The following is a 24,814-nucleotide window of genomic DNA, read 5'->3' on the forward strand; positions in this document are numbered from 1 at the left end:
AGTCTAGGGGTATCCCGATTAAGGAAAAAGTCTGAGCCTATTGGCTTTAGAGGATGTGGCCGTGGGGTTTTCTGGATGGTAAATAAAACTCCAGGGTCTTGTCTGGTGACATAAAATCTGATGCCCCATGTCCGGTCTGTTTTCCATTCTTCTCCCCACCAGTCGTTAGTGAATAATTTCATAGGGTTGCAGTTTTTAGTATGGGTACAGACACCTGGATTAATCCTGGGAAGCCCTATGTGTGGTTCTTTTGTCACTCCCCATGACGCTAAAGTTTCACAGCCCCAGCTTTTACAATAGTAATCTCCAGCCCCTCCGCATGATTTTCCACCGGAAGGGCACAGATAAAAGTCCGTGTCTTGGAATCTTGAGGCTGCTGTTTTGCCTACGCAGCCCCATCCCGGAATTCCCCTTACTCCGAACCTGAACGTGGAGCCTCCCGTGAAACCATGACCGAGTAGGGTGCAGAAGTCGAAGTAGAAGGCTGGGTGGGTATTGGTTGCAAACGTGCGGGCGATGGGAGAGCATCCAGCCGTGGGGGATAAGTTGGTGTGTATTGTAGTAGTATCCTCTTCTGCTGGCTCCTTGGCTGGTGTGGAGCAGGCAGGTGAAGACGAGGAGGGAGATCTGCGTAGCCGCAGTTTGAGGGGATCTTCCGTGTGGCCCTGGGACCCCCGGCGGAGGGCTCCAGGGGAAGGCCTTGAAGAGACGTTCCTCTGCCCAGGGGCCCTCGGACGTGTGGATCCGGGGCACAGGTCCCCAAATTTTCCATTCTGGGGATTCAACCGTGGCACTTTGGGTGAGTCTGTCTGGATCTCTAGAGAATTTGGGGGACTAGACTAGCTGGATGCAGCTGAGAGTCAGTTCCCGAGACGCAGGAGAGGCCTCTCCTTGTCTCTGAATTGTCTGTCTGGGTCGTCTGTCTTTATTCGTCTACGTCTGTCAAGTGTCCGCTTACCAATTTGTTCGCAATGGGACAGGGATCATCCACCCCGCTAATAACTTAGAGTGTCTCCTTAATAACTTCTCTGATTTCAGCCGCCATGCCGAGGTTACAGCGAAAAGGTGAAACCAGGCACCTTACGTAACCTGGGTGAACTAGATTGGCCGTTCTTTGGGACCGGATGGCCTCCTATGGGTACCTTTAACCTCTTGGCTCTTTCCAGCATTCGGCCAATCATTTATGGTCATCCTGGCCACCTGGACCGGATTCCCTACATTGATGTCTGGATTGACATCGCTTCTGAGGGACCATCTTATGCTTGGAAATGTGCCAATCATTTAACTCCCTCTCATATCCTTTTTGCCTCCCCATCTGGATCTGCAAAAGCTCGCTGCTCCAAGACAGACTCGGGTCTTTTGGGGGCTGGTGGTCTATTACAATGATATTATCTCTCTACTTTTCTGGATTTTAAAGTTTTTTTCAAATTGATAAAGTACTATATTTTCATGTAAACTCTACATGCAAACTTCCTCCCTTTTGTCACCTGTTTTACTACCCAGATGAATAGAAGGGAAAATGGAATGAGGTAGTGATATTATTTTAAAAGTAGTGAACCAAGGCCTCCTGTGTTGAGAATCAGAATTTGAATAAATTAAGTTTGGTTCTGTCTAGAGTATTAATTGGATTTAATTATTTATGAGCTGAATGTCATAAGGGTCCATGATCCTTAAAAGGATTAATCACATTTCAAAGGGCATTGAAAACCATATAAATGCAATAAAGTTGCATAGTCTATTCATCAGCACATTACCTTAAAGTCCTGTTTAAAAAAGTGGTCTATTTAACATTCTAGAAACTAATCCAGACTTTTGCACCAGATTTCGTACAATGTCATTTATTACCCATGGAGGAGAAACAAAGATTGCACACATACCATAACTCAACACATATTTAACAAAGATATGCATATTTAACAATACATATATTCTATACATTGGTGGATGACTATCTTGAGGATGGGGGAGAATGAGTAAAAATAAAGTAAAATTATATAAAGCAAGAGAGGAGCTTTAATGACCTGATAGTTTTCTATGAATTGAGAAATATGATTAACTCCTATCACTTAAGGTTAAAAAAACAAACAAACCCAAAAAACCCACCCCTTGTCCTTTGACCTTAATGTCAAGGTTCCCTTCTTCCCAGAGCAAAGCAAAGTATTAAGTGTCACATTCTGCAGCCATCAAACAGACTTTAAAGGTCAGAGTTGTACCAGAAGTAATACATAATATCACCAAGAGCCAGGAGTAATGGCACATCATGCCATTAGTGGCACCTATAGTCCCAGCAACTCAGGAGGAGGAGATGGGAGGATCCCTGGAGTCCAGGAGTTCAAGGCCATCCTGGGCAACATAGCACAGAATACACTGACAATGATGAAACATGTTATTCTTGCCAAAAGATGCACAACCTCTATCTCATCATAAGGCAAACTCAAGTGAGAACATTTTATAAAACAAGTTACCAATACTTTTCAAACATTATCAAGGTCATGAAAAAAAGAAAAGACAGAAGAAATGGCGTAATTTGGAAAAGACTAGAGATATAACTAAATGCTCTGAGATCCTGGATTGAATCCCAAAACAAAAAGAGGACATCAGTGGGAAAACGAGTAAAATTCTGTACGTTTGCAGCTTTTTGGTTATTGTACAATGTTAATTTTCAGGTTTTGATCATTGTACTTTAGTTACGTGAGTTGTTAACAGTATGGATGAAAATTATAAAGGAACTCTGAGTGCCACTTTTACAATTTACTTTAGGAATAAGACTAGTTCAAAATGAAAAGGTTTTTAAAAAAATGTAGCCCTGATGCCTTTTCTGGGAGTCAATTTTTGGTCACTGATTCGATTTCTGTTTTGATTCTTGGCCTAGTTATTGTATTCCTTCTGTAGATAATTTTGGTAATTTATATCTCTTAAAAGTTTTCTATTTCCATCCCAGGGATGCAAGGCTGGTTTAACATACGCAAGTCTATAAACGTTATCCACCATATTAACAGAGGCAAAAATAAAGATCACATGATCCTCTCAATAGATGCAGAAAAAGCATTTGATAAAATCCAGCATCCTTTTCTAATTAGAACACTGAAGAGTATAGGCATAGGTGGCACATTTCTAAAACTGATTGAAGCTATCTATGACAAACCCACAGCCAATATTTTACTGAATGGAGTAAAACTGAAAGCTTTTCCTCTTAGAACTGGAACCAGACAAGGTTGTCCTCTGTCACCTTTACTATTCAACGTAGTGCTGGAAGTTCTAGCCAATACAATTAGGCAAGACAAGGAAATAAAGGGAATCCAAATGGGAGCAGAGGAGGTCAAACTCTCCCTCTTTGCTGACGACATGATCTTATACTTAGAGAACCCCAAAGACTCAACCACAAGACTCCTACAAGTCATCAAAAAATACAGTAATGTTTCAGGATATAAAATCAATGTCCACAAGTCAGTAGCCTTTGTGTACACCAATAACAGTCAAGATGAGAAGCTAATTAAGGACACAACTCCCTTCACCATAGTCTCAAAGAAAATGAAATACCTAGGAATATACCTAACGAAGGAGGTGAAGAACCTCTATAAAGAAAACTATGAAATCCTCAGAAAGGAAATAGCCGAGGATATTAACAAATGGAAGAACATACCATGCTCATGGATGGGAAGAATCAACATTGTTAAAATGTCTATACTTCCCAAAGCAATCTACCTATTCAATGCCATTCCTATCAAAATACCAACATTGTACTTTCAAGATTTGGAAAAAATGATTCTGTGTTTTGTATGGAACCGGAAAAAACCCCGTATAGCTAAGGCAGTTCTCTGTAACAAAAATGAAGCTGGGGGCATCAGCATACCAGATTTTAGTCTGTACTACAAAGCCATAGTGGTCAAGACAGCATGGTACTGGCACAAAAACAGAGACATAGACACTTGGAATTGAATTGAAAACCAAGAAGTGAAACTAACATTTTACAACCACCTAATCTTTGATAAACCAAACAAGAACATACCTTGGGGGAAAGACTCCCTATTCAATAAATGGTGTTGGGAGAACTGGATGTCTACATTTAAAAGACTGAAACTGGACCCACACCTTTCCCCACTCACAAAAATTGATTCAAGATGGATAAAGGACTTAAACTTAAGGCATGAAACAATAAAAATCCTCCAAGAAAGCATAGGAAAAACACTGGAAGATATTGGCCTGGGGAAAGACTTCATGAAGAAGACTGCCATGGCAATTGCAACAACAACAAAAATAAACAAATGGGACTTCATTAAACTGAAAAGCTTCTGTACAGCTAAGGAGACAATAACCAAAGCAAAGAGACAACCTACACAATGGGAAAGGATATTTGCATATTTTCAATCAGACAAAAGCTTGATAACTAGGATCTATAGAGAACTCAAATTAATCCACATGAAAAAAGCCAACAATCCCTTATATCAATGGGCAAGAGACATGAATAGAACTTTCTCTAAAGATGACAGACGAATGGCTAACAAACACATGAAAAAATGTTCATCATCTCTATATATTAGAGAAATGCAAATCAAAACAACCCTGAGATACCATCTAACCCCAGTAAAAATGGCCCACACCACAAAATCTCAAAACTGCAGATGCTGGCGTGGATGTGGAGAGAAGGCAACACTTTTACACTGCTGGTGGGACTGCAAACTAGTACAACCTTTCTAGAAGGAAGTATGGAGAAACCTCAAAGCACTCAAGCTAGACCTCCCATTTGATCCTGCAATCCCATTACTGGGCATCTACCCAGAAGGAAAGAAATCCTTTTATCATAAAGACACTTGTACTAGACTGTTTATTGCAGCTCAATTTACAATCGCCAAAATGTGGAAACAGCCTAAATGCCCACCAACCCAGGAATGGATTAACAAGGTGTGGTATATGTATACCATGGAATACTATTCAGCCATTAAAAAAAATGGAGACTTTATATCCTTCATATTAACCTGGATGGACATGGAAGACATTATTCTTTTTTTTTTTTTTTTAAATGGTATTTTGGGGGCTCATTTTTTTTTTTTGGCTGGGGCTGGGTTTGAACCTGCCACCTCCGGCATATGGAACCGGCGCCCTACTCCTTGAGCCACAGGCACCGCCGGAAGACATTATTCTTAGTAAAGCATCACAAGAATGGAGAAGCATGAATCCTATGTACTCAATTTTGATATGAGGACAATTAATGACAATTATGGTTATGGGGGGGAAACAGAAAGAGGGAAGGAGGGAGGTGGGTGGGGCCTTGGTGTGTGTCACACTTTATGGGGGCAAGACATGATTGCAAGAGGGACTAGAGGGACTTTACCTAACAATTGCAATCAGTGTAACCTGGCTTATTGTACCCTCAATGAATCCCCAACAATAAAAAAAAAAAAAAATTAAAAAAAAAAAAAAAAGTTTTCTGGGCGGCGCCTGTGGCTCAGTTGGTAAGGTGCCGGCCCCATATACCGAGGGTGGTGGGTTCAAACCCGGCCCCGGCTGAACTGCAACCAAAAAATAGCTGGGCGTTGTGGTGGGCGCCTGTAATCCCAGCTACTCGGGAGGCTGAGGCAGGAGAATCACTTAAGCCCAGGAGTTGGAGGTTGCTGTGAGCTGTGTGATGCCATGGCTCTCTACCGAGGGCCATAAAGTGAGACTCTGTCTCTACAAAAAAAAAAAAAAAAAGTTTTCTATTTCAACTATGTTTTCAGAATTTGGCATGATATTCATTTATATTACCCTCCAATAAACTTTGCAATCTTTGCTGGTTTTAGAGTTACATCACCCTTTTTATTATTACCATTATTCATCTGTGCTTCTCTCACGCTGTTTTCTCCTTTGATTAGGGCGTGAGAGGTTGTCCTTTTTATTAACATTTCAAATATTCCGTTTTGGTTTTTTAATGATTCTATTGTTTGTTTTCTATTTTCAGTAATTTCTGGTTTCATCTTCATTTTTTCTTGTTTCTGCTATTTTTGGTTCACTCTATTCCTCTTGTCCTAACTTCTTGTATTGAACACTTTGCTCATTAACTTGCTATTTTTCTTGTTCTCTAATGTAGGCAGTCATAAGAATATGTAGTTATTTCTTCTAGTTCTATTTGATATTTGACTTCATCATTCAACTTTTTGTATGCAGGCTTTTATTGTTGTGCAATGTTTGGGGAGGGCAGAGTCTCACTATGTCACCCTGGGTAGAGTGCTGTGACATCACAGTTCACGGCAACCTCAAACTCTTGGGCTTAAGCGATTCTCTAGCTTCAGCCTCCCAAGTAGCTGGGATTACAGGTGCCCACCACAACGCCCGGCTATTTTTTTATTATAGTTGTCATTGTTGTTTGGCAGGCCCGGACTGGATTCGAACCTGCCAGTTCCAGTGTTTGTGCCTGGTGCCCTAGCCGCTGAGCTACAGGCACCGAGCCTTATTGTGCAATTTTTAAGAGCTGTCATTTCTTTAACTCACATATCTTTTATAAAGGATCATTAGGCTTGGTAAATGTGGAATGTAAATGTCTTAGCAAAGTAACTAAGAAAATGCCAGGAGGGCTATGTCAACTAATGTGATGAAAATGTGTCAAATGGTCTATGAACCAAGTGTATGGTGCCCCATGATCATATTGATGTACACAGCTATGATTTAATAAAAAAAAGAAAAAAAAAGAAAGGATCATTTGCCTTTTTATTTCTAAATATATGGGACTTGCAATTATTTTATTATTATTACCAATTTTATTTTATTAAAACATAGGCATTCTCATAGCCTAAGTAGTATCCTTGTCATTTGGCACAAGGTTCACAATACAATATTAATAAATACCGTACATTTGCTTTTTTGTGTTTGTTTGTTTGTTTTTTTGTAGAGACAGAGTTTCACTTTATTGCCCTCTGTAGAGTGCTGTGGCGTCACACAGCTCACAGCAACCTCCAACTCCTGGGCTTAGGCGATTCTCCTGCCTCAGCCTCCTGAGTAGCTGGGACTACAGACGCCCGCCACAACGCCTGGCTATTTTTTTGTTGCAGTTTGGCCGGGGCTGGGTTTGAACCCGCCACCCTCGGTATATGGGGCCAGCGCCCTGCTCACGGAGCCACAGGCGCCGCCCCGTACATTTGCTTTTTGCTCTTCCCTCCAAAAGTATTATTTGTTGCCTAAAATGAGGAAAGTGTTTCAAAATGAAATATGCATAATTTGCTGAATGATCTGAGATTTCATCCTTGACTCATCCTCCTCACATCTTTCCATCAACTCTGTATACTAATGAAGAGTATTAAAGCACACTGTTAGCTTGATCTGTGATTCCATTCACCATCTTCAAGCAAATTACAGACAATAAAAGTTTTCAAATTAGCATCTCCTCTCTGGCACTTGCAGGTATCAATGACATTTGTGTGTGGGTAGAGGTTATGGAGATTTGTGATTGTGCTGAAGAATATAGGTCCAGAATCAGTACTTAATATTGCTGGTGTTAAAGTATGACAAGTAATATCCTGGTTAATTTATAAATTCCCACTGCCTGAAACACTGAACTAAACTGGAATCTGAAGACAAGGTCAGGAAAGTCACTCTTTAAAATGGAATTTAATGAAAGTTAAAATACAAGGGAAGGGAGTTTTGGTAACATATATATCCCCATTTTGTGGGATAATTGTTCTTTTAATTGTTTCTTTTAATTGGTCTTTACTATGAGCCTGAGATGTCAGAAGTAACAGTCCTAACTTACACGGACTTAAAAAATAACGTGGTAGCAGTAGTTATTCAGGACTGCCTGAGTTAGTCAGGGACAAACAGAACCAACAGCATACCTATATCTATAGAGAAAAGGTTTATTTTAAAGAATTGGCTCATGAGATTACAGTGCTGGCAAGTCCTCATCTGCAGCGTGGGTGGGCAAACCTAGGGCAGTGTGTATGACTTAGTTCAAAGGCCATCTGCTGGCAGATCTTCTTGCTTGGGAAAGGTTGGATTTTGCACTACATAGGGCTTTGATTGAATGAGGTTTACTCACATTACCCAGGGAAATCTGCTTTACACAAAGCCCACCAATTTCAATGTCAATCTAATTTTAAAAATACCTTCATGGAGCTCGCCCCTGAGTCTTTTCCTCCTTGGACATCACATCCTTCTCCATTCTCTACACCGCCTTCTCAACCAACTACTGGTCCCTAGGCTTCATCCAGATGTCCAGCCCACCAGCAGTGCACCCAGCATCTATGCAGGTGCCTGGGACTTGGGCTCCTGGATCTCCGTGTCCCGCTCCACCAGCTTCCTGGCCAGCTGGGGGTCCAGGGACCTAGCCATAGGGATGGACAGGGCTATGGCAGGAATGGGGGACCTCCAGACTGAGAAGGAGACCAGGCAACAATTGAACAACTGCCTGGCCTACTTACCTGGACAGAATGAGGAATCTGGGGACCAATAATCAGGGGCTGGAGAGCAAAATCCCAGAGAAGAAGGAGCTCCAGATCAGAGACTGGGCACAGTACTTCAAGACCATTGAGGACCTGAGGGCTCAGACCTTTGCAAATTCTGTGGACAATGCCTGCATCATTCTGCAGATTGACAATGCCTAAATTGCTGCTGATGACTTTAGAGTCAAGTATGAGACAGAACTGGCTATGCACCAGTCTGTGGAGAGTGACATCCATGGGCTCTGCAAGGTCACTGATGACACCGATGTCACTTGGCTGCAGCTGGAGTCAGAGATCGAGGCCCTCGAGGAGGAAGTGCTCTTCTTGAAGAAGAACCACGAGGAGGAAGTAAAACTCCTACAAGCCCAAATTGCCAGCTCTGGATTGACTGTGGAGGGAGATGCCCACAAATCCCAGGACCTGAGCAAGATCATAGCGGACACGCAGGCCCAATATGATGAGCTGGAACGGAAGAACTGAGAAGAGCTGGACAATTACTGGTCCCAGCAGACTGACGAGAACACCACAGTGGTCACCTCACAGTCTGCTAATGGTGCTGAGGTTGGAGCTGCTGAGATGACACTCACAGAGCTGAAATGTGCAGTCCAGTCCGTGGAGATCGACCGGGACTCCATGAGAAATCTGAAGTCCGGTTTGGAGAACAGCCTGAGATGAGTGGAGGCCTGCTATGCCAACTCAATGGGGTCTTGCTGCATTTGGAGTCAGAGCTAGCACAGACCAGGGCCAGGCCAGGAGTAGGAGGCACTGCTGAATGTCAATCAGCACTGAGATTGCCACCTACCGCCACCTGCTGGAAGCTGGAGAGGACTTCAACTTTGGTGATGCCCTGGACAGCAGGAACTCCATGCAAACCATCCGAAAGACCACCACCCGCAGGATAGTGGACTGCAAAGTGGTGTCTGAGAGCAACGACACCAAAGTTCTAAAGCACTGAGGTGGTAGGAGCAGGGTGCCCTCTATTGGTAAAACCAATAAAAAGTTCGTAGGTCATTGAGAAAAAAAAACACAAACCACCCTCAAGGAAATGTCCAGCATAACATTTGACCAAATATCTAGGCTGAGGGCCCATCCAAGCTGACACATGAAATTAACCATCACACTGCCCAATGGGGCAAGGGTTGTAGCGAGAGGCTGCTGGTGCTTCAGTACCCGGGAGACAGTGCCTGAGAGGCACTGACTTTGATTTCCAGCCTTGCTGTTTCCTAGTTCTCTGCCCTTGGGCAGATTAGTTAAGCTCGTTTAATCTCAGATTCTTAAGTAATACATACGTATAGTTGTGAAAATTACTCATATATAATGTCCAAGGTCCCTGTGTAGATACTCAGTAATTGTTTGTTTTCCTGTTTCCTCAGGAAAGTATTCTGCAGATCTTGCCTCAGTCTGAACCCACTTTTTTTTTTTCTTTTTGATAGGGTCTTGCTTTGCTACCCAGGCTGGAGTTCAGGATGCAATCACACTCACCACAACCTCAAACTCCTGGGCTGAAGTGATTCTCCTGCCTCAGCCTCCTGAGAAGATGGGACCACAGGCATGCACCACCACAGCCAGCTAATTTTTATTTTATTTTATTTTTTTGTACAGACAGGGTCTCTCTATATTGCCCAGGCTGGCCTTCAACTCCTGCCCTCAAATGATCCTCCCACTTCAGCTACCCAAAGTGCTGGGATTTCAGGTCTGGACCACAGTGCCTTGCTCAACCAAACTTCTTATGAGATGATCCCACATCCTGGGCTATGACATTCTGCTTACAAAGTGACATTTGGATGACTGATTCCATTGTCTATGTATAGATGCAAGAAATCTCATTGGAAAGGGTCATCTTATTGTTCATGAATACAATGGCATTGTTATTCATAAATCAGTGCCTGGGTCAGAAATTGTAAGAAAGAAATCCACTCTGAGGAACTCAGAAAGGGTTTGTTATTAAAACTGGGAGGACTCTCACAGAGACCTACATGTAGGAAATAGTTTATCCTTGCAAATGAATTTTATTCATTTCTCTTGGGATTCCTTTGCAATGTTCCAAGTGTTTGCTCCCTTGTAATTTGGGCCATAAGTGGCACTTCAAGGACTCTCTGAGCTACCCTCTACATGAACTCATAGCTCCATGCACATGCCATCTGACCAACTTACACTCTGTGTTTCTTACATCAAACTCTTGAGAGGATTTGATTGATCACCAGCCAGCTCCTTTGGTCAGATGCTCCAGTTAACTAAGCTAAGTGGAAATGGTTCATGTAATTGATAGGCTAATATTTCTAAGAATGTGAATCAAAAACTTAACCCTGTCTCTACAAAAAATAAAATAAAATAAAATAAAAATTAGCTGGACATGGTAGCACACACCTATAGTCCCAGCTACTTGGGAGGCTGAGGCAGGAGGGAATCACCCAAGCCCAGGAACTCAAGGTTATAGAGAGCTATGATGAGACCACTAGACTTCAGCCGAGGTGATAGAGTGAGAGACCTTGTCTCTAAGAAAAATGAACAAACAAACAAAAAAACCCCAAAACTAAAAGGGTAAGTTGGTTATGGCAGGCAAAGTCACCTACAGCTTAGTTTCTAAAATGGTTGCTTGTCTGGGTCCATCAGAGTACCTCCAAGAAGCTATGCCTACCCTCTGCTCCTGCATCCCTAGCCCAGAGTTTGCTCTTAGCGCCCAGCAAGCCTCCAGACTGCACAGGCTGGCCTCTCCCTTAGCAAGAGGGGCCACGGTTCTCACAGGCCTTTTTTTTTTTTTTTTTGAGACAGAGTGTCACCCTGTGCCCTGGGTAGAGTGCTGTGGCATCATAGCTCATAGCAACATCAAACTCTTGGGCTCAAGTGATCCCCTTGAGCCTCCCAAGTAGTTGGGACTACAGGCACCTGCCACATACCCAGCTAGTTTTTCTATTTTTCTTTGAGACGGGTTCTTGCTCTTGCATAGGCTGGTCTTGAACTCCTGAGCTCAGGCAATCCACCTACCTCAGCCTTCCAGAGTGCTAGGATTACAGGAGTGAGCCATTGTGCCCAGCCCCACAGGCCTTTCTGCCTCTTGCATTCCTAGGGACTTCTGGTTGCCATTTGACTATCCACTAGAGAACTTTGACCACTCCATATGTGACCTCCAAGTGACTGCTATGACGTCTAGAATGGACTGAACACTGCCTGTTGTCCTGCTGTCTGTATTTTCCATCTCTCTGTCTCAGTGGCTCTCCTGCTGTTTGACCCCTTTTCTCCCCATAGACCCATGGATTTTGTCCATACTCGGATTTCCCTTAGGGACCAGCTAGATCTCTCTGGGGTGCTCCTGGCCCAGGCTCTACCCTATTTCCGGAGGGACCAACTCACAACCTTGGCTTTCTGAGTTTGCAAAGCCAAGAAGCAGACTGGACAGGGATGGATCCCCAAGACATGTGAGATGCCCTGAAGGGGTAAGTCTACAACAGTCGGTCTGCCTCACCACTACAGGACGCCCAGTGGAAATGGCAGCAAAGCACTGTTGAGAAAAGCAGCCGTGGGAGTGGGGGGTAGCACATGTACTTGCCGTGGGAAACTGGCCAAGTTTTCTGAGACTTAGTCCTGTAAAACAAAGATAATAATACTGAAAGCTTAGCGTTGCTAGAAAAACTAAGTGAATGTGAAGTAATTAGCACATAATAAACAAATGATAGGAGTTATTTTAAATCATTTTTATCAGTGTCAGTTTCCCAGTCCCTAGGAAACAGTGAAAGAGAAAGTGTTGCCATCCTCCACAGCCAACTCCTCATTTTTGAGAAATAGGCTTTTCTCTCCACTCCATCTCTCCTACAAGGTCACTGTCGTGTGGGGGCGGTGAAGAAGTGACAGATATATTTATAGCAGTTAAGGAAGCTGTGTTTTGGATTTGAAGAACTTCCCCCACCTAAAACTCTCTCCTGTAATAAAAGTTTAAAGTCCTTTCCTTGCAGCTTACTTTAATTTTTTTTCTTAAACTACAGCTGCAATGTCACATTGAGGTTTCTTTCTCTGTGCAAACACCACTGTACTAAATGATATTTCTTACTAAATTTTGGTTGGAAGGAAAATTATTTCTAAGTCATCTTTCCTATGTCCAAGAAGTATACAGTAATTAAAACATTATTTGAAAACAATGAACAAGAACAGGAACAAGAAATAATTTATAGCATACGTGCAATCCTTTTGCTCTTTCATGAACTTACATATTTATGTGTTTGACTAAAACCTATGAATACTAACTGGCTCTTTATTCCCGTAAATGAGACTGTGGTGAGGAGTGAATTAAAGGAGGAAAGTGTAGGACACATAATTGAAAAATAAGATGGAGCGATGGATTTTAGATGCATGTCTGCCACTGAATCATTCTGTGACTCTAACTAAGTACAACAATTCGTGCTCTGGTTCCCACCTGGAAAATTATGATAATGTAACTATCTGGAAAGTATGGTGCGAAGTTCTATTTTTTAAAAAGAGGAGAATATCAACAAGATTTTTGGCTTTTGGATCCAAATGGGCAAATGTTCAAAATGAGAGTCCAAGAACTTAGAATCCTTGTTTCAGGTTAAGCCTGAAACATTCGATCTTTAGTTAACAGAATTTGTAATATTCGAAGAAGCCATGTCAAATCTAGGGTTTTATCAAATTAATAACAGTCGTATATTGTTCAGGCAAAGGGACAGATAAACAGGTAATTTATAAAAGAGTAAACATATTTGGCCAAGAAAGAGGTAAAAATTACCAACTTCACTGATACATAAAAATTGCGGGTGAAACAACAGGTAACATTCTTTTCACTTTTCAAATTAGAAAAAGGTTAAACAGTCTGATGATACAAGTCCAGCTTTAGCAAAGGTGTGAGGGAATGAGCATACTATTGGTGACAGTAGTAGTTAATACAGTATCAGATTTTTGAAAACTCTAAAAATTTCGTACCTCTAACAATTTTAAACATGCATGCCTTTTGGTCAAGAAATTGTACTTCTGGGGCAGGATGTAGTGACCCCTGTAATCCTAGCATTCTGGGAGGCTGAGGTGGGTGGACTGCTTGAGCTCAGGAGTTCTAGACCAGCATGAGCAAGAGTGAACCCCATCTCTAAAAATAGCTGGGCGTTGTGGCAGGCACCTGTAGTCCCAGCTACTCAGGGGACTGAGGCAAGAAGATTGCTTGAGTCCAAGAGTTTGAGGTAGCTGTGAGCTCTGACACCACAGCACTCTACGGAGGGCAATGAAGTGAGACTCTGTCTCAAAAGAAAAAAAAAAGGAAATTCTACTTCAAGGCATCTGTCCTACCTAAATATACTATGCAAAGATGCACATATGGAATCGAATTGAAAACCAAGAAATGAAACTAACATCTTACAACCACCTAATCTTTGATAAACCTAACAAGAACATACCTCGGGGGAAAGATTCCCTATTCAATAAATGGTGTTGGGAGAACTGGATGTCTACATGTAAAAGACTGAAAGTGGACCCACACCTTTCCCCACTCACAAAAATTGATTCAAGATGGATAAAGGACTTAAATAATAAAAACAAACTTTGGCCTATTTCATAGGTAAAAATATTTTTTTCCTTTTGAAAGCTTGTATTTATTTGATTCTGTAGTTAAAATTGAAAAAATACATTCAACTTCAGTTTATAGTTTTAAAAAGAACATTTTCCTCCATAGCCAAAGAGCATTATCCTAGTTAACAAAATTATCAGCAAATTCTTAATATTATCTAACATATATTTCACAGTTACCTTCCATCAATTGTCTCAAGAATTTCTTTTCTGGTTTGTTCAAAACATAATTCAACCCCAAAACCATGCATTGTACCTAGATGTTATGTTATATATCTTGAGATTCTTTTTCTTTTTTTAAGTTTCTGGCCGGGGCTGGGTTTGAACCCACCACCTCCGGCATATGGGGCTGGCACCCGACTCCTTTGAGCCACAGGCACCGCCCTATCTTGAGATTCTTTTAATCAACAGTTTCTTTCTTTCTTTTTTTATGCACTGACTTATTGAAATTGCCTGCAGAATGTTTTTCATCTTTCAGGATTCATCTGGTTGCTTTATTGTAGTGCTATTCACCTTTCTCATCGATTCTGCGTAACTTTTGTAAATGGGGAGCTAGCTAGATTCAAGATAAACATTTCTAGGAAAAATACATCTCAGGTGAGGTGTAGACATGCTACTCTGTCACATCAGGAGACTGACCCCATAACATCTCACCGGCCAATAGGGATGTTGAGATTGACTCCTGGATTATGGTGATGGCGACCTGCTTCCTCCCTTGTGTGGGTAGATTTTCCCCTTGGGATGAGACAGTAATCTGTGTGACATACTTAGGCACTGTAAGAATATCCCTTGTCCATCTACCATTTACCTAATGATTTCACCACTAAGTTAATTTCTACCTAAAATTAATGTTTTTTTCAGGGTTGAAAATACCAATTTTCTAATTTTATCCTTCCTTCTGTTATTATTCTATTAAGGAAGGCTTTTCTTTCTCCACTGAGACTACTTGTTTACCCTGAAATACAGCTACTACTAGAAAGGCAAGATATCTAAACTTTTCCCCTTTCATTATCATTTAAATATTTGTTAGCCACTTAGAGCCATTTGCGAATTGTCCCTTCAGGTCCTTTGCCTATTTGCAATAGGACTATTCCTCATTCTCTTATTAATATGTTGGCTTTCTTCATCACAAACAGCATATATCTCAGTTGGGGTTTTTTGGTTTGAATTTTAAATTTGTTCATTTTTTAAATGTACAGATGCCTTATACTTTTATTTAAACTCGTCTATTACCTTTTTCTTTGTGGTCTTTTCATTTCTTTCATGTTGAGAAACCCTCTTTAGCCCAAAGGAAGATGCATCATTATTTTTTTATAGCTGTCTTATAATTGTTTTCTAGTTGAATTTTTGTTTACAATTATAGAATAAGCTTATTTCAGAAACACCAAACCAACCTTAGTATTCCTCCAGTGAAAATCATTTGGTGTCTTCCCATTGTCTGCAGGATAAAAGTCAAACTTGATAGCTTGGCATGTCAGCTCTTTGGAGTCTGGCCTTTCTTTTGCCTTCATTTCCCATCTACACTCCCAGCAATGGCAGACCACTTTTAGTTCCCTAAATAGTTAATGCCAGTCCCTATGTCTATGCCATTATGACTATGAATTCTCTTCTCCATGAATAACCACCATCTGCCTGAAAAACTTTATTCTTCCTATAACTCTGAAATATCACCTTGTTTTGTAACAAGTTTTCCATGTTTCTCTCCAGCTCAGTGCCTTAGCAATCTTCCCAGAGACTTTTGGTCGGGTTTTTATTGATATTTGTCTTAGTCTATTTGTGCTGTCATAACAAAATGCCTGAAACTGGGTAATGTATAACAACAAAAATTTATTTCTCACAGTTCTCAGGCTGGGAAATCCAAGATCTAGGGGCCAGTTTCGAGTCTGATGAAGGTCTGTCCTCTGGATTCTAAGATCACATCTGATGCTATGTCCACTAGAAGGGATTAACAGTGGTCCTTACATGGTGGAAGAGCAGAAGAGAGCAAACCCACTCCAAGCCTTTTAATGAGGCCCTCATGGTATAATTGCCTCCTAAAGGCCCCACCTCTTAATACTATTACTTTGGCAATTAAGTTTCAACCTATGAATTTCGGAGACATTCAGACCATAGCGGTTGTCATTGTCTTAGTACATGTTTCTCTCCCATCCTGACTGTGAGTGCCTCAAAGGAGGGACCATATCATATTGACCACTGTCACTGCCTAGAAAGGACATTCAAGGTTTGTTGTACTTGTGAAGGGTTAAGATTCAGTTTTACACAGCAACCCAATTCACACAGTGGTGGAAATGTTATTTGAGAATTTCCAAGATACAGATAAAGAATTTTTCTTTCTCTGCTTTTTAGAAATATAACTGTCAAAGATGGGTGCTAACCTGAAAGAAAAATAATATCAAATAATATGATAATACCTATGTATTAAGGACTGTTTTAGATGGGTAGTATTGAAGACAAGGAAATGGTGCCACCGTGGCAAAACTATTGATACAAATCTCGTACAAAGAAATCTGTCCCCAGTCCCCACCCCACCCCACCCCACCCCCTGGCCACCTCTCCAGCCCCTTTTGCTGGCAGCCCTTTACTACTGGTTCTGCTGGGCTATTTTCCAGACTCAGACACAGTCCTCACTGAAATGCAAACCTGCACCTCCTGGAGCAAGGCCACCTTTAGCCTCAGAGATGACTACACAGAGGGTCAACTCCATTTATCCCTCTACACCAGTGGTTCTCAACCTTCCTAATGTCACGGCCCTTTAATACAGTTCCTGTGGGTCATGACCCACAGGTTGAGAACTGCTGCTCTACATAGTTAAAAGTCCAGGCCCTCCACAGAACAGACTCACATACCAACAGTGCAATCTCAAAGTAGGGCATATGACAAAATGGGTTGGCGAGAGTGCTAGAAATATTCTTGATCCTATGTTATAAATAATGATATAAAATGGTGCTGTCTAATAGAAATAGAATGCAAACCAACTATGTAATTTTGGATTTTCTAACAGCCACCTTAAAAAGGTAAAAAGAAACAGGTAAAATTGATCATAATGTATTTAACCTGCGTATCAAGATGTTATCGTTTCAACACATATAATCAATATTTTAAAAGTTCCACGTTACTTCAATTTTAAAATTGAAACCTAACCAAAATCAAATAAAATTAAAATAATCAAAATTAGGACATTTAGTATTGACACAATATTACTATCTAATCCACTATCTATATTCAAATGTCATCAGTGTCCAAATAATGTTATTTATGACTATTTTTCCCCCGAGTCCAAGGTCTATTTCAGGGTCGTACATTGTATTTGGTTGTCATGTCTCTTCAGTTTCCTTTAATCTGAAAAATACCCTCAGCCATTTTTTTGTCTTTCTTGACATAGACATTTTTGAAGAGTATAGGCCATTTCTGAGGAAGAATGTCCTTCAGCTTGGGTTAGTTTGATGTTTCCACACAATTATTTTCTGATTCTGCCTTTTGGGCAAGAATCCCACAGAAATGATGTATGCCTGTGGTGGTCATGGAGATTTCCACTTCCACCACATCTTCCTGCAAGGGAGTACCTGTCACCCAGCTGCAGGGACAATGGTCAGCAGGTAGCCTCCAGCTGACAGCTCCTTTAGTGTGTGCTGTACTTCAGAGAGCCACCTTGTTTGATGTCAGGCATGTCTTGGGGAAGTCCACATCTGGTGACGTGGGGAGGCAAGGATTTAAAGACTGACCATTTTGACCTGACACGGGGCCAAATGTATTAGGCTTTCAAGATGTGTGGAGGACAGAGTAGTGGAAGATAATGCCATGGATAGTTGTCTCTGGTGCCACTGAGGCACAGAAACATAACCAACAGCTCAAAGCAAGTAATAGGCAACTGATGACCAGGCGCGAAAGCCAGAGGACTACTGTCAGTATGCATACTCACATCCCCACATGCATAAAAGAAGCTCTCACCTCAGAGAAGAAGAAACCCAGCATGAAACCCAGGACATGAAAAAGTAAAAGCCAGTCGAGGAAGAATTTTGATGCCAAGGTTGGAGTACAGGGTAGGAAACATTGGCTGCGAAACAGGGGGCATATAGAAAGGTATCAGATGGATAGGGAACTAAATTGTTGAGATCCTCACCCCACCTGTCTCCTCTGAATCTTCTGAACCCGCAGCTGTAGCTGTGCCACAGTCCTCCACATTAAGAGCTGGTACATGCGTCCCTGGCTTCACCTCCCCTTTTGGTCTCTGTGTCTCTGATGAGGGCTAAGGCACAGTGCAACCCAGCTGAGGACATGGTGAGCCTTATAAGTAAGGAAAGGCACTACCTGCCAAAGAAGCTGGAAGATCTAGTCCACACGTGCCAGAGGAGTCAAGGAGTGGACATGTGACTGCTTCTAAGCGTGGCTAATTCAAGGGGCCAGAGTATGAAATCAGGCAGCAAAGCATTTATCAGCTTGAGAGCACTCTCCCAAGGAGCCGAATTTAACACTTACCATGAATCCTGGCCCCCAGAGGGTGCTGTGAATTCACCCCAGGATGGCTCATCTTGAAGGAGGAAAAGTGATGGGCCACATAGTCAAGCTGAAATGCCTCAGTTGCTGCAGCCAGCAGTGGTGGTGGGCACGCCAGGATGGTATACTGTGTGTGGCTGGGAGACTTGCCAGTTGATTACGTTCACAGAAAGACCCAGGGGACTGAGCTGTGATGGGGAAGGCGGCACTTAGAGGCTCTCTGAAAGCTGATGGTGGTAGAGGCTGCTACAGAATTTGGCACCCTGATATCACAGGGCCCTGAACAAACAGAGGCCAAGTGTCAGTGCTTAACCATCAAAAGCCCAGGCGGGGCCATGATCATTAGCAACGTCAGAGTGGCAGCCAGCAGGCCTGACTGCAGAAAATTGTGGAAACGTCTAACAGAACCTGGCCTCCACGGGGCAAAATGGATGGGCAGCTGAGAAGAATACTACTCAGCTTGCACTAGCAGAAGATATCAAGGGTAGATGACTGGGAAGCTGGGCACTCTCATCCCACCAAGAAGTTATCGCTGTTTGTATCCTCAACAGGAACAAGACATAAGACTGGGGATCAAGGACTGGAAGCACAGTGGCATCTCTTAGTAGAACTCCCAGTGACCGGCTAGGGACTTAGTACTTCTTGTCTCTACAACTATGAGTTCTGAGGGGTTTGAGCTCTTAGTCTCCAGAAATGGCATAACAAGAGTCCCATTGGATTTTGAGCTCTAGTTCATGCCTAAGCATTTTTGGATGGCTATGTCCAGGGACTGAGCGAGAAGAGGATCTGTCTCAGCAGAGGTTGTTGACCAGCAGGAAGAGGGAGGGCTGCCCTCCACAGTGGATCAGAGCACTATGTATGGAACCCCAGTGATCCACTGGGAGTCTAGTGGTACTTGTTGGTACAACTCGAATGATAAAAAACAGGAACAGAAAGTGTGGCCTGAGAGGGTGTGATGATTGGGGACTCAGCTTCCTGGGGACGGAGTATGGATCGTGCCATGAGGTGAGACACTGAGGCCAGCAGAATTGATAACTGAAGATGAGGAACATCTAAGAATGGACGGTGAGGGAGGGTTTCTCTGTCAGCTCGGGATGCTATAACAAGACACCATAGGCTGGATGGCTTAAAGGACAGAGGGTCAGGCTCTGGAGAGAGAGAGAGAGAGATAGATATCCTGTCCTTTCCTCTTTTTTTTTTTTTTTTATTGGTCAGAAGGTGCTTTATTAAAGGGAGGGGCTCCAGCATCCTGTAGCTATAACTGGATCTCCCGGAATGCACGCTTCTCCACGAGCTTCACTTTGTACTTGCGCTTGAACTTGGCTCTTTCCCGAGGTTCGATCATATTCCTTCTCTGGAAACTCTTGAACCGGTCACAGAGGATGTTGCCCTCCGGCTGCAGGACAGAGAAGGAGGCCTCAGCAGGGCTGGCAGAAGCCTTTCCTCTTTTTATAAGATCATTAATCCTCCCATGGGGCTCCTCCTCTCAAGATCTAGTCTAACTCTAATTACCTCCCAAAGGCACCACCTCTAAATACCAACACGTTGGGGATTAGGACTTTGACATGTAAATTTTGGGGGGAGATACAAACATTCAGTCTACAGCAGTACCAATTATATCCTTCAGGGAAACTTCACCAGCTATCATTCAGCACACTACCTCCCCTCCTCTAAATTTCCCCTCCGGATGAGAGGCCCAACCAGATTTCTGGAGAACACTAGAAGTTGGCTGCGGTAGATATGGAGCCTATTCAATTCAGTGGGTTAGAAAACATTATAATCATTAGAGCAATGTTTTTCAAGCTTTTTTATCTCACGGCACACTTGGACCTATAAACTTTAATGACACACTTAAATTATGTTGATCAAAATAGAAAAAGAGTAAAAAGAGAATATACTTACTGTTCTTTCAACTTCTTTTTTTTTTTTTTATTGTTGGGGAATCATTGAGGGTATAATAAGCCAGGATACACTGATTGCAATTGTTAGGTAAAGTCCCTCTTGCAATCGTGTCTTGCCCCCATAAACTGTGACACACACCAAGGCCCCACCCCCCTCCCTCTATCCCTCTTTCTGTTTCCCCCCACATAACCATAATTGTCATTAATTGTCCTCATATCAAAATTGAGTACATAGGATTCATGCTTCTCCATTCTTGTGATGCTTTACTAAGAATAATGTCTTCCACGTCCATCCAAGTTAATACGAAGGATGTAAAGTCTCCATTTTTTTTAATGGCTGAATAGTATTCCATGGTATACATATACCACAGCTTGTTGATCCATTAATGGGTTGGTGGGCATTTAGGCTGTTTCTACATTTTGGCGATTGTAAATTGAGCTGCAATAAACAGTCTAGTACAAGTGTCCTTATGATAAAAGGATTTTTTTCCTTCTGGGTAGATGCCCAGTAATGGGATTGCAGCATCAAATGGGAGGTCTAGCTTGAGTGCTTTGAGGTTTCTCCATACTTCCTTCTAGAAAGGTTGTACTAGTTTGCAGTCCCACCAGCAGTGTAAAAGTGTTCCCTTCTCTCCACATCCACGCCAGCATCTGCAGTTTTGAGATTTTGTGATGTGGGCCATTCTCACTGGGGTTAGATGATATCTCAGGGTTGTTTTGATTTGCATTTCTCTAACATATAGAGATGATGAACATTTTTTCATGTGTTTGTTCGCCATTCGTCTGTCGTCTTTAGAGAAAGTTCTATTCATGTCTCTTGCCCATTGATATAAGGGATTGTTGGCTTTTTTCATGTGGATTAATTTGAGTTCTCTATAGATCCTAGTTATCAAGCTTTTGTCTGATTGAAAATATGCAAATATCCTTTCCCATTGTGTAGGTTGTCTCTTTGCTTTGGTTATTGTCTCCTTAGCTGTACAGAAGCTTTTCAGTTTAATGAAGTCCCATTTGTTTATTTTTGTTGTTGTTGCAATTGCCATGGCAGTCTTCTTCATGAAGTCTTTCCCCAGGCCAATATCTTCCAGTGTTTTTCCTATGCTTTCTTGGAGGATTTTTATTGTTTCGTGCCTTAAATTTAAGTCCTTTATCCATCTTGAATCAATTTTTGTGAGTGGGGAAAGGTGTGGGTCCAGTTTCAGTCTTTTACATGTAGACATCCAGTTCTCCCAACACCATTTATTGAATAGGGAGTCTTTCCCCCAAGGTATGTTCTTGTTTGGTTTATCAAAGATTAGGTGGTTGTAAAATGTTAGTTTCACTTCTTGGTTTTCAATTCAATTCCAAGTGTCTATGTCTCTGTTTTTGTGCCAGTACCATGCTGTCTTGACCACTATGGCTTTGTAGTACAGACTAAAATCTGGTATGCTGATGCCCCCAGCTTCATTTTTGTTACAGAGAACTGCCTTAGCTATACGGGGTTTTTTCCGGTTCCATACAAAACACAGAATCATTTTTTCCAAATCTTGAAAGTACGATGTTGGTATTTTGATAGGAATGGCATTGAATAGGTAGATTGCTTTGGGAAGTATAGACATTTTAACAATGTTGATTCTTCCCATCCATGAGCATGGTATGTTCTTCCATTTGTTAATATCCTCTGCTATTTCCTTTCTGAGGATTTCATAGTTTTCTTTATAGAGGTCCTTCACCTCCTTCATTAGGTATATTCCTAGGTATTTCATTTTCTTTGAAACTATGGTGAAGGAGTTGTGTCCTTAATTAGCTTCTCATCTTGACTGTTATTGGTGTACACAAAGGCTACTGACTTGCGGAGATCGATTTTATATCTGAAACATTACTGTATTTTTTGATGACTTCTAGGAGTCTTGTGGTTGAGTCTTTGGGGTTCTCTAAGTATAAGATCATGTCGTCAGCAAAGAGGGAGAGTTTGACCTCCTCTGCTCCCATTTGGATTCCCTTGATTTCCTTGTCTTGCCTAATTGTATTGGCTAGAACTTCCAGCACTACGTTGAATAGTAAAGGTGACAGAGGACAACCTTGTCTGGTTCCAGTTCTAAGAGGAAAAGCTTTCAGTTTTACTCCATTCAGTAAAATATTGGCTGTGGGTTTGTCATAGATAGCTTCAATCGGTTTTAGAAATGTGTCACCTATGCCTATACTCTTCAGTGTTCTAATTAGAAAAGGATGCTGGATTTTATCAAATGCTTTTTCTGCATCTATTGAGAGGATCATGTGATCTTTATTTTTGCCTCTGTTAATATGGTGGATAACGTTTATAGACTTGTGTATGTTAAACCAGCCTTGCATCCCTGGGATGAAGCCTACTTGATCATGATGAATGACTTTTTTGATGATAAGCTGTAATCTATTGGCTAGGATTTTGTTGAGAATTTTTGCATCTATATTCATGAGTGAGATTGGTCTGAAATTCTCCTTTTTGTTTGGGTCTTTTCCTGGTTTTGGTATCAGGGTGATGTTTGCTTCATAGAATGTGTTGGGGAAGATTCCTTCTTCCTCAATTTTTTGAAATAATTTTTGCAGTACAGGAATAAGCTCTTCCTTGAAGGTTTGATAGAATTCTGGAGTGAAGCCATCTGGACCAGGGCATTTTATGGTTGGAAGATTTTTTATTGTTTCTTTGATCTCAGTACTTGAAATTGGTCTGTTCAGGGGCTCTATTTCTTCCTGGCTGAGTCTAGGGAGAGGGTGTGATTCCAAATATTGATCCATTTCTTTCACATTGTCAAATTTCTGGGCATAGAGTTTCTGGTAGTATTCAGAGATGATCTCTTGTATCTCTGTGGGATCAGTTGTTATTTCCCCTTTATCATTTCTGATTGAGGTTACTAGAGATTTTACTTTTCTATTCCTCGTTAGTCTGGCCAATGGTTTATCTATTTTATTTATTTTTTCAAAAAACCAACTCCTTGTTTCATTAATTTTCTGAATGATTCTTTTGTTTTCAATTTCATTGATCTCTGATTTGATTTTGGGTATTTCTTTTCTTCTACTGAGTTTAGGCTTAGATTTTTCTTCTTTTTCCAATTCCATAAGATCTCTTGTGAGATTGTTGATGTGCTCTCTTTCTGTTTTTCGAATGTAGGTATCTAAAGCGATGAATTTTCCTCTCAAAACTGCTTTTGCAGTATCCCACAGGTTTTGGTAGCTTATGTCTTCATTGTTGTTATGCTCAAGGAAGTTAATGATTTCCTGTTGTATTTCTTCCTGCACCCATCTGTTATTCAACAGAAGATTGTTTAATTTCCATGCCTTTGGGTAGGGTCGAGCATTTTTGTTAGAGTTGAGTTCCACCTTTAGTGCCTTATGGTCTGAGAAGACACAAGGTAAAATTTCAATTCTTTTGATTCTGTTGATATTTGTTTTGTGTCCCAGGATATGATCAATTTTGGAGAATGTTCCATGGGGTGATGAGAAGAATGTATATTCTTTATCTTTGGGATGGAGTGTTCTATATGCGTCTATAAGCACAGTTGTTCTAGGGTCTCATTTAAATCTCTTATATCCTTGTTTAATTTCTGTTTAGAGGATCTGTCCAACTCTGTAAGAGGAGTGTTAAGGTCCCCTGTTATTATGGTATTATCAGATATCATATTGCTTAGACTGAGTAAGGTCTGTTTCAAGAATCTGGGAGCATTTGAATTGGGTGCATAGATATTTAGAATTGAAATGTCTTTTTGTTGTATTTTTCCCTTGACCAATATCAAGTGACCATCTTTGTCTTTTTTGACTTTAGTTGCTTTAAATCCACATGTATCTGAAAATAAGATTGCAACTCCTCTTTTCTTCTGAATTCCATTTGCCTGAAAAATTGTCTTCCAACCCTTGACTCGGAGCTTTAATTTGTCTTTTGAAGCCAGGTGTGTTTCTTGCAGACAGCAAATGGATGGCTTGTGTTTTTTAATCCAGTCAACCAATCTATGTCTCTTCAGTGGGGAATTCAAGCTATTAACAATTATTGAGATAATTGATAAGTGTGGTAGTATTCTATTCGTCTTATTTGGTGAGAGTCCATTGCTTAGTTTTATCTTTTGCATCAGTGTGGAGGTTAGGTTCTGTCCTTTAATTTCTGAGTTCTTACTTTGCTGCTGATCCATTGTGGTGGTCAGTGTGCAGAACAGGTTGAAGTATTTCCTGTAGAGCTGTTCTTGTTGTGGCGAATTTCCTCAATGTTTGTATATCCGTAAATGATTTGATTTCTCCGTCAATTTTGAAGCTTAGCTTAGCAGGGTACAGAATTCTGGGCTGGAAATTGTTCTGTTTAAGTAGATTAAAGGTAGATGACCATTGTCTTCTTGCTTGGAAAGTTTCATTAGAGAAGTCTGTGGTCACTCTGATGGATTTGCCCCTGTAGGTCAACTGGCGCTTACTCCTGGCAGCTTGCAGAATCTTTTCTTTTGTCTT

General features: G+C 41.4%; 1 pseudogene; it reads left to right on the forward strand.

The window, feature by feature from the left end:
• The first annotated feature begins 516 nt into the window (after positions 1-516).
• Positions 517-9,366, forward strand: LOC128567460 (keratin, type I cytoskeletal 18-like; annotated as a pseudogene).
• The last annotated feature ends 15,448 nt before the right edge of the window (positions 9,367-24,814 follow it).

Source organism: Nycticebus coucang, chromosome 16, assembly GCF_027406575.1.
Source record: "Nycticebus coucang isolate mNycCou1 chromosome 16, mNycCou1.pri, whole genome shotgun sequence".
Classification (NCBI taxonomy): Eukaryota; Metazoa; Chordata; class Mammalia; order Primates; family Lorisidae; genus Nycticebus; species Nycticebus coucang.